Source organism: Salmo salar, chromosome ssa11, assembly GCF_905237065.1.
Source record: "Salmo salar chromosome ssa11, Ssal_v3.1, whole genome shotgun sequence".
Lineage (NCBI taxonomy): Eukaryota > Metazoa > Chordata > Actinopteri > Salmoniformes > Salmonidae > Salmo > Salmo salar.
Window position 1 is genome coordinate 73,308,922 of NC_059452.1, and position 10,837 is coordinate 73,319,758.

The following is a 10,837-nucleotide window of genomic DNA, read 5'->3' on the forward strand; positions in this document are numbered from 1 at the left end:
AATCCTGGACTATCGGACCACCATTTTATTACGTTTGCAATTGCAACAAATAATCTGCTCAGACCCCAACCAAGGAGCATTAAAAGTCGTGCTATAAATTCTCAGACAACCCAAAGATTCCTTGATGCCCTTCCAGACTGCCTCTGCCTACCCAAGGACGTCAGAGGACAAAAATCAGTTAACCACCTAACCGAGGAACTCAATTTAACCTTGCGCAATACCCTAGATGCAGTTGCACCCCTAAAAACATCTGTCATAAAAACTAGCTCCCTGGTATACAGAAAATACACGAGCTCTGAAGAAAGCTTCCAGAAAATTTGAACGGAAATGGCGCCACACTAAACTGGAAGTCTTCCGACTAGCTTGGAAAGACAATAACGTGCAGTATCGAAGAGCCCTTACTGCTGCTCGATCATCCTATTTTTCCAACTTATTTGAGGAAAATAAGAACAATCCGAAATTTCTTTTTGATACTGTCGCAAAGCTAACTAAAAAGCAGCCTTCGCAAATGGAGGATGGCTTTCACTTCAGCAGTAATAAATTTATGAACTTCTTTGAGGAAAAGATCATGATCATTAGAAAGCAAATTACAGACTCCTCTTTAAATCTGGGTATTCCTCCAAAGCTCCATTGTCCTGAGTCTACACAACTCTGCCAGGACCTAGGATCAAGGGAGATACTAAAGTGTTTTAGTACTATATCTCTTGACGCAATGATGAAAATAATCATGGCCTCCAAACCCTCAAGCTGCATACTGGACCCTATTCCAACTAAACTACTGAAAGAGCTGCTTCCTGTGCTTGGCCCTCCTATGTTGAACATAATAAACGGCTCTCTATCCACCGGATGTGTACCAAGCTCACTAAAAGTGGCAGTAATAAAGCCTCTCTTGAAAAAGCCGAATCTTGATCCAGAAATTATAAAAAACTATCGGCCTATATCGAATCTTCCATTCCTCTCAAAAATTTTAGAAAAAGCTGTTGCACAGCAACTCACTGCCTTCCTGAAGACAAACAATGTATACGAAACGCTTCAGTCTGGTTTTAGACCCCATCATAGCACTGAGACTGCACTTGTGAAGGTGGTAAATGACCTTTTAATGACGTCAGACCGAGGCTCTGCATCTGTCCTCGTGCTCCTAGATCTTAGTGCCGCTTTTGATACCATCGATCACCACATTCTTTTGGAGAGATTGGAAACCCAAATTGGTCTACATGGACAAGTTCTGGCCTGGTTTAGATCTTATCTGTCGGAAAGATATCAGTTTGTCTCTGTGAATGGTTTGTCCTCTGACAAATCAATTGTAAATTTCGGTGTTCCTCAAGGTTCCGTTTTAGGACCACTATTGTTTTCACTATACATTTTACCTCTTGGGGATGTCATTCGAAAACATAATGTTAAATTTCACTGCTATGCGGACGACACACAGCTGTACATTTCAATGAAACATGGTGAAGCCCCAAAATTGCCCTCGCTAGAAGCCTGTGTTTCAGACATAAAGAAGTGGATGGCTGCCAACTTTCTACTTTTAAACTCGGACAAAACAGAGATGCTTGTTCTAGGTCCCAAGAAACAAAGAGATCTTCTGTTGAATCTGACAATTAATCTGGATGGTTGTACAGTCGTCTCAAATAAAACTGTGAAGGACCTCGGCGTTACTCTGGACCCTGATCTCTCTTTTGAAGAACATATCAAGACTGTTTCAAGGACAGCTTTTTTCCATCTACGTAACATTGCAAAAATCAGAAATTTTCTGTCCAAAAATGACGCAGAAAAATTTATCCATGCTTTTGTTACTTCTAGGCTGGACTACTGCAATGCTCTACTTTCCGGCTACCCGGATAAAGCACTAAATAAACTTCAGTTAGTGCTAAATACGGCTGCTAGAATCCTGACTAGAACCAAAAAATTTGATCATATTACTCCAGTGCTAGCCTCCCTACACTGGCTTCCTGTTAAGGCAAGGGCTGATTTCAAGGTTTTACTGCTAACCTACAAAGCATTACATGGGCTTGCTCCTACCTATCTTTCCGATTTGGTCCTGCCGTACATACCTACACGTACGCTACGGTCACAAGACGCAGGCCTCCTAATTGTCCCTAGAATTTCTAAGCAAACGGCTGGAGGTAGGGCTTTCTCCTATAGAGCTCCATTTTTATGGAATGGTCTGCCTACCAATGTGAGAGACGCAGACTCAGTCTCAACCTTTAAGTCTTTACTGAAGACTTATCTCTTCAGTAGGTCCTATGATTAAGTATAGTCTGGCCCAGGAGTGTGAAGGTGAACGGAAAGGCTGGAGCAACGAACCGCCCTTGCTGTCTCTGCCTTGCCGGTTCCCCTCTTTCCACTGGGATTCTCTGCCTCTAACCCTTTTACAGGGGCTGAGTCACTGGCCTACTGGTGTTCTTCCATGCCGTCCATGGGAGGGGTGCGTCACTTGAGTGGGTTGAGTCACTGACGTGGTCTTCCTGTCTGGGTTGGCGCCCCCACTTGGGTTGTGCCATGGCGGAGATCGTTGTGGGCTATACTCGGCCTTGTCTTAGGACGGTAAGTTGGTGGTTGGAGACATCCCTCTAGTGGTGTGGGGGCTGTGCTTTGGCAAAGTGGGTGGGGTTATATCCTGCCTGTTTGGCCCTGTCCGGGGTATCATCGGATGGGGCCACAGTGTCTTCTGATCCCTCCTGTCTCAGCCTCCAGTATTTATGCTGCAGTAGTTTATGTGTCGGGGGGCTAGGGTCAGTCTGTTACATCTGGAGTATTTCTCTTGTCTTATCCGGTGTCCTGTGTGTATTTAAATATGCTCTCTCAAATTCTCTCTTTCTCTCTTTCTGTCTTTCTCTCGGAGGACCTGAGCCCTAGGACCATGCCTCAGGACTACCTGGTATGATGACTCCTTGCTGTCCCCAGTCCACCTGGCCGTGCTGCTGCTCCAGTTTCAACTGTTCTGCCTGCGGCTATGGAACCCTGACCTGTTCACCGGACGTGCTTGTTGCACCCTCGACAACTACTATGATTATTATTATTTGACCATGCTGGTCATTTATGAACATTTTAACATTTTAACATCTTGACCATGTTCTGTTATAATATCCACCCTGCACAGCCAGAAGAGGACTGGCCACCCCTCATAGCCTGGTTCCTCTCTAGGTTTCTTCCTAGGTTTTTGGCCTTTCTAGGGAGTTTTTCCTAGGGAGTTTTTCCTAGCCACCGTGCTTCTTTCACATGCTTTGCTTGCTGTTTGGGGTTTTAGGCTGGGTTTCTGTACAGCACTTTGAGAATATCAGCTGATGTACGAAGGGCTATATAAAAATAAATTTGATTTGAATTGAATTTACTACAGGTAGACTCAAGGATGATCAATGGAAACAGGATGCACCGGAGCTAAATTTCAAGTCTCATATCAAAGGGTCTGAATAATTATTAAATAAAGTATTTCTGTTTTGTGCAAACATTTCTTAAAACCTGTTTTTGATTTGTCAGTGTGGGGTAATGTGTGTAGATTGATGGGAGACAAATGTAATTTCATCAATTTTAGAATAAGGCTGTAACGTAACAAAATGTGAAAAATGTAAGGGTTCTGAATACTTTCCGAATGCACTGTAGGTGTTTTTCAATGCCTTTAAGTCAGCAGATATAGGCTCCACTCATGTGCTATGTGTCCCCAGGATCAATATCGAGAAACTGGTTTATCAGACACTGCTGCCTCTCAGTGGCCAAACATCCCATCAATGTCTCCCAGCTACTTGATCTGCTCTGTCTGCATGGAGTGTCTCCTCAGCAGCATCCTCCTGGTCCTCAGGTCTTTGGGAAGGCCGGAGGGAGCTGAGGGAAGGAGGGGCCTCAGGCCTGCTACCTCCCGGCAGACGGCCCTACTGCTGGGACTGCTGCCCAGGACACAGGGGCTGGGGCAGGGGTTGGCCACTCCAACGATGTGAGGGATGGGGGTGTGGTTGTGAGAGTTCAGGGGTGGTAGGCACCCTGGGCGGGTCTGGGAGATGTGGCCCAGGAGGAGGGCCCCTGAGCCCTGACGCTCCAGCCCAGAGAGGGCTCTCTTGGTCAGGTTTGGGGCCACCAGTGATTCCCTGGAGGTCAGCATGGTGGAGGAGCGGGAAGTGGCCTGTCTCCTGCTCTCCAGCGGGGTTCGGCCCTCCTCAGGGAAGCCCCCGGTAGGCACAGCCAGCTGCGGGTCAGAGTTGTAGTGGTCGGCACCCAGGTGGCGTCTCTGGATGATGCTGCGCAGGCTGGACATAGGAAGGGGGAGGGGGCAGCCGGGGAGTCTGGTACCAGTGGAGAAAGATGGGAAAGGGGGCCCCTGGCCTGTGCCGATGCTGTATGAGTGGAGGTTTGGGTTGGAGGCAGAGTGTGGCGAAGAGAGGCCGGCAAAGGACAACTTACGCACCAACAGCCCCTCTTCCTCCTCCCTTTGACCCCTTTCCCCTACCTGTTCCTCATTCAACCTCCCCTCAGACTTGCTAAAGCTAATAACATTAGCAGTGTTGTTATCCACGTCAGTACTGCAGTTGTACCAGATAGGGGCGCTGTTGTCGTAGTTGTTCCAGCCCAACCTGCTGGTCATGAGGGAGAGTTCCTCCTCTGGGCTGATGTCTGGGAGGTCATCTGAGGACGAGGGAGCAGCGTCGGGATGCAGGGCCAGTAGAGAGGCAGGAATCCTCAGCCAGGGCTCCGAGTTCAGCCTCTGGAGGGGCTGCATCAGCCTTTCCACCCTGCTCTGCTCCAGAACGGGAGCATGTGACTGGGGGTCAGGCTGGGAGCTCACTGTCACACACCCAGAACACTGGTCCTCCTTAAAGTTAAAGACTTGGTGAGGGGGATGAGAAGAGGAGGAGGAGGTGCACTGAGGGGAGGTGAGGAGCTGGATCTCAGAGGGTGAGGCGCAGGGAGGAGCAGCCGTCAGGTGCAGCCCTCCCCCCTGGTCGAGGGGGGTGAGCGGGGGCACGTTGAGGTACTGTTTGGTCCTGGACGTCCCACAGGGGAGTGTGTTGGTGGTAATGATGATCACTTCCTTCCCTCGGGCCTTGCAGGTGTCCAGCAGCACCTTCAGAGCCTCCTTGTCGCCGGCCGTGACGGAGTAGACCAGCGCTGAGCTCCCAGAATGGTCCTCCAGGCCTGGGTCCGCTCCACTGGCCAGGAGCAGGGACACCACCCCGGCCCCAGCCCTCTCCAGGCAGGCATGCATCAGGGCTGAGCGGCCCGCCTTATCCTGGATGTTGGGGTCGGCTCCGCTCTCCAGCAGGTACTGGACCATGCGGGTGCGGCTGGCGCTCTGCCGGTCAGCGTGCCGCGTCTTACAGGCCACCATCAGGGCCGTCTGGCCACACCCGTCGCTCTCGTTGATGTAGGCTCCACCCTCCAAGAGGAGACGTGTAAGGCGCAGGCGGCAGAGGAACACGGCCTGGAGGAGGGCGTTTCCCGGCTCGGGAGGGTCCCCTGTCACACCTTCCTCCCCCTCCATGATCTCTCACTCTCTGACTTGGGGAGTCAACCTGCACAGGTAGGGATGGATCTCAGGCACTCAGACAGGGCAGTGGTCTGTGGAGATGAGAGAGAAGGAATGGTCTGTTTGGTTTCATTAGAGTTTACATCACCAACCCTTGGTTCTGGGTGCAACAGCCATGATTCAACTGATTTAGGTCTTTCGGTTGATTGGTCATTAAGTGAGGTGGGAGAAAAGGGAAGATAATGCCATTACACGAAGACAGGCATCAGATCATGTAAGCATTAACAACACTGGAAAACATACTGTACCAAACAAAAAGTAGACAGGGTTATGAGTGCAACATGTAATCGGTGGTCTCACACTGGGCAAAAACTGGCTCAATCAACATTGTTTCCACGTCATTTCAACAAAATAATGAAATGTGATGACGTTGAATCAATGTTGAAAATTGATTCGATTTGTGAAAAGTCATCGTCTTTTCTTCTTTTTTTTACCCAACTTTTAACTTAAATACAATGGCATTTTTTGTTGATTTCAAATTGAATTCACATTAGTTGACAACTCAACCAAAACTAATGAAAACTAGATGTTGAAATGACATCTGTGCCCATTGGGCTGTTTATCTGGTTATGTATCCAAATCATTAAAGTCTTTAACCACAATCCAAAACCTCCCAATGTATTAGCTGCTCATGTCAGAACAGTTTACTGTTTAAAACCCCAGATGGATGAGATGCGGAGGCCTTGGGCTAATTGTCTTCCAACCTGGGCAGAAAGGATCCTTTGAAGCGACAGCTTCTTTTCATGGGGAGCCTATTCAGCTCTGCGCCTGTCCTCTCCAGCCTCAGCCAGAGGCAGCTGGTTTCTATAGGCCACTGTGCTACTCGTCCTTGCCTTTTCTGAGGGTCTGAAGGATGGCAGTGAGACATGTGCATTGTGAGAAAACATAGTGCATTGTGGGAGAACCTTCATTTGAACTGAAAATAAATAAGTAAATGATTCTGTTTAAAAAAAAGTCAAAAAATACTATTTAAGTTCGGCAAGAATGAGAGGATGATGAGGGGATAGATCTGGCTAATTTTAATTATTGTTTTATGATATTGACATTCCAAAATGTGTGTGTGTCTGTGTCTCTTGTCATTACTTCTCTCTCTGGCCATGAGTCTGTGCAGGCCATAGTGGTAATCACTATTTCCTATGCAGAATGGATGACAAACAGCATGGAGGAGACTCAGGCACAGTGTCATGTGTGGGCGTCAGGAGAGGAGAGAAGAGGAGGGGAAGGCACCTTTGTCTCATTCTGGGCACACAGAGATGTGATTCACTCACATCACTCTGTCCTTGTAAATACACTGAGTGTACAAAACATTAGGAACACCTGCTCTTTTCCGTTTCCGTGTAGATGAAGGGGAGGAGACAGGTTAAAGAAGGATTTTTAAGACTTGAGACATGGATTGTTTATGTGTGCCATTCAGAGGGTGAATGGGCAAGACAAAATATTTAAATGCCTTTGAACGGGGTATGGTAGGTGCCAGGCGCAAGGTTTGAGAGTGTGAAGACCTGCAACACTACTGGGGTTTTCACGCTCAACAGTTTCACGTGTGTATCAAGAATGGTCCATCACCCAAAGGACATCCAGCCAACATGACAACTGTGGGAAGCATTGGAGTCAACGTGAGCCAGCATCCCTGTGGAAAGCTTTCTGCACCTTGTAGTCCATGTACCAATGAATTTAGGCTGTTCTGAGGGCAAAAAGGGGTGCAACTCAATATTAGGATGCTGTTCCTAATGTTTTTTACGCTCTGTGTACAGTGGCTTCAGAAAGTATTCAAACCCCTTGACTTTTTCCACATTTTGTTTTGTTACAGTTTTATTTTAAAATGTATTAAATATATTTTTTCTCAAAAACAGAAATACCTTATTTACATTAGTATTCAGACCCATTGCTATGGGTATCGAAATTGAGCTCCAGTGCATCCTGTTTTCATTGATCGTCCTTGAGATGTTTCTATAACTTGGAGTCTACCTGTGGTAAATGTAATTGATTGGAAAGGCACACACCTGTTTATATAAGGTCCCACAGTTGACAGTGCATATCGGAGCAAAAACCAAGCCATGAGGTTGAATTGTCCGTAGAGCTCAGAGACAGGATTGTGTCGAGGGAAAGATCTGGGGAAGGGTAGCAAAAAATGTCTGCAGCATTGAAGGTCCCGAAGAACACAGTGGCCTCCATCATTGTTAAATGGAAGAATTTTGGAACCACCAAGATTTTTTCCTAGAGCTGGCTGCCTGGCCAAACTGAGCAATCGGGGGAGAAGGGCCTTGGTCAGGGAGGTGACCAAGAACCCGACAGAGCTCTAGAGTTCCTCTGTGGAGATAGGAGATTCTTCCAGAAGGACAATCATCTCTGCAGCACTCCACCAATCAGGCCTTTATGGTAGAGTGGCCAGACGGAAGCCACACCTCAGTAAAAGGCATATGATAGCCCGCTTAGAGTTTGCCAAAAGGCACCTAAAGGACTCTCAGATTATGAGAAACAAGATTGTCTGGTCTGATGAAACAAAGATTGAACTCTTTGGCCTGAATGCCAAGCGTCACGTCTGGAGGAAACCAGGCACCATCAGGAACTGGGAGACTAGTCAGGATGGAGGGAAAGATGAACGGAATAAAGTACAGAGAGATCCTTGATGAAAACCTGCTCCAGACTGGGACGAAGGTTCACCTTCCAACAGGAGAACGACACCAAGAACACAGCCAAGACAACGCAGGAGTGGCTTTGGGAAAATTCTCTTAATGTCCTTGAGTGGCCCAGCCAGAGCCCGGACTTGAACCCGATTGAACATCTCTGGAGAGACCTGAACATACTGTAACTGTGCAGCAACGTTTCCCATCCAACCTGACAGAGCTTGAGAGGATCTGTAGAGAAGAATGGGAGAAACTCCCCAAATACAGGTGTGCCAAGCTTGTAGCGTCATACCCAAGAAGACTTCAAATCAAACTTTGAGGATCTGGGGACCCATGCCAAATCTTCTCAGTCGCCTGAGGGGGAAAAGGTTTTGTCGTGCCCTCTTCACGACTGTCTTGGTGTGTTTGGACCATGATAGTTTGTTGGTGATGTGGACACCAAGGAACTTGAAACTCTCGACCCGCTTCACTACAGCCTCGTCGATGTTAATGGGGGCCTGTTCGGCCCGCCTTTTCCACGATCAGCTCCTTTGTCTTGCTCACATTGAGGGAGAGGTTGTTGTCCTGGCACCACACTGCCAGTTCTCTGACCCCCTCCCTATAGGTCTCATTTAGGTCTCAATTTCTAAAAAGTTGTTTTGGATTTGTCATTTGGGGTATTGTGTGTAGATTGATGAGGGGAAAAAATGATTTAATCAATTTTAGAATAAGGCTGTCTTCCTCTCATCCGTGTGTTACTCTGTCAGCAGAGTAATGTCACGCTCCACCCCTCCGTAGGGGATTCAGTGGGAAGATCCACTCCAGAGTGAAGAGGCCAGCTCTAATGTTAGAAGAACGCACCAAACAGTGTGTGTGTGTGTGTGTGTGTGTGTGTGTGTGTGTAGTAAAGAGGGCCCTAGAGCCCACTCATGCTGTTCTCCCTAACCAAACTCAAAAGGCATAGCATTCAGAGCCACAGAGAGAATCCCTCACTAGCCTGGTTGCTAGTCTTCTCTGCTATAGCCTACTGCTTTGTAGTTGTCATGATTGGCGCAACACAACAATTAAATTGGCAACAACATGCAGATCAGCACCCAGGCTAGGGATTCACTACATTCTCCACCAGTGGATGGTGGTCACTACCATACAGCGGTAGTAGTTTTACACGTTATGCAGTTGCCGTTTACAGCTGTAAATATATACATGTAATTGTACCGTGGTTATCCAAGGACAAAACGAGATGTACAACACAAGGGTAACTCAATGGGAAGCTTTGCTGGATATTTTCATCTCAAGTCATCATCGAGATTCTAATTATTGTGTGTGTAACTCAAAAACAATTGCCTGAATTATTTGGAACAGTAACATTGTGCCGGTGACATGTTATTGTTACTTACCAGTCTATCGGCAGCAGCAGCGCTCCTTGACACTTCGTGCACACTGTCAAAATCTTGCAAGAACTATCCAGTTTGTGAGAGGAGGGCAGTGCTGTGTGTATGACTGTGAACCTGTGAAAGCGTGAGAAGATAGTTAAGGAGGATGTATGTGTGTGTGTGCCTCTTTCTTTCTCTGTGCGAGTGTGTGTAAGTGATTGAGTGAGTGAGTGAGTGTGTGTGTGTGAGAGAGAGTAACGCAGCTGTGACGTTAGTCAGGTCTGGGAAGCAATCAATCGCTTGCCTGCGAGCTGCTCAGGAGAGCAGTGAGAAGGGGAGAGAGAGGGTGAAAGAGAGAGATTGATGTGATGAGGTAAGGGAGGAGATGAGAAATAGTGGAAGAAAGGAAAAAAAGAGGGGATAATTGTGGCATCTACGTACCAGCTGTAGATAAACGATGATCAATTCAGACTCATAAAATGTATTATGTCCATGTTCTATTGCACTACCAACATTACAGTGTTATCCTGTATTGTCCTTTGGGGGTCTGCATTAAACAGCTGCACTCACCAGGAGAGAGACCTACAGAGGGGCACTTCACTTCTGCCCTGTAAGTCCATCTCATTAAACGTGTCTGTTATGGATTGATATCAGTGGAGGCTGCTGAGGGGAGGGCGGCTCATAATAATGGACGGAACGGTGCAAATGGAATGGCATCAAACACATGGAAACCATGTGTTTGGTGTACTGTATTTGATACCATTTCACAGATTCCGCTCCCAGCCCTTACCACGAGCCCATCCTCCCCAATTAAGATGCCACCAACATCCTGGGATTGATATACTGTCACCTGAGAGAGCATCATCATCTTTTGTGGTTTGAAATCAGAACGGCCAAACTACTTTTTCTATTTACAGCCCTAGAATTAAGCAGGGCCAGTGGAGAGGTGAAATGGCAGTAGAGGGGTGAAGTATACAGGCGAAAAGACATTTGTTTGTGCATTTCATCAATGTTTCCATGACAACCGTCTGCAAAGGCGATTGTGTTCGCAGGTTGTGTTCACTGATATTTGACTTCTACCAGACACACTCGAGCCCGTAGTGTGTGTGTTTTCTCATGCATGTGTAGGTTCCCTTTGGTAATAGATCCTCAAGGTTTCCTGGACACGTGTGGGTAGGCCATCGTGAATAATTAGGGGTTTTCGAGGAGTTCTCATGACAAAATCAAAGCATGGCTTCACTGGCATAGTGCTATATGGATGAACAGACAGGCAGGCAGTGCTCTGTGCTGTGCTGTTTTGTGTGTCGTCTCATCTACAGCTCCTTGTGCATGACTAAGATCAG

At 47.3% G+C, this 10,837-nt stretch overlaps 1 pseudogene; it reads right to left on the bottom strand.

Annotated features, from left to right (window-relative positions):
• Nucleotides 1-3,493: 3,493 nt before the first annotated feature.
• LOC106563103 (ankyrin repeat domain-containing protein 34B-like) lies at nt 3,494-5,494 on the bottom strand (annotated as a pseudogene).
• Between the last annotated feature and the right edge of the window lie 5,343 nt (nt 5,495-10,837).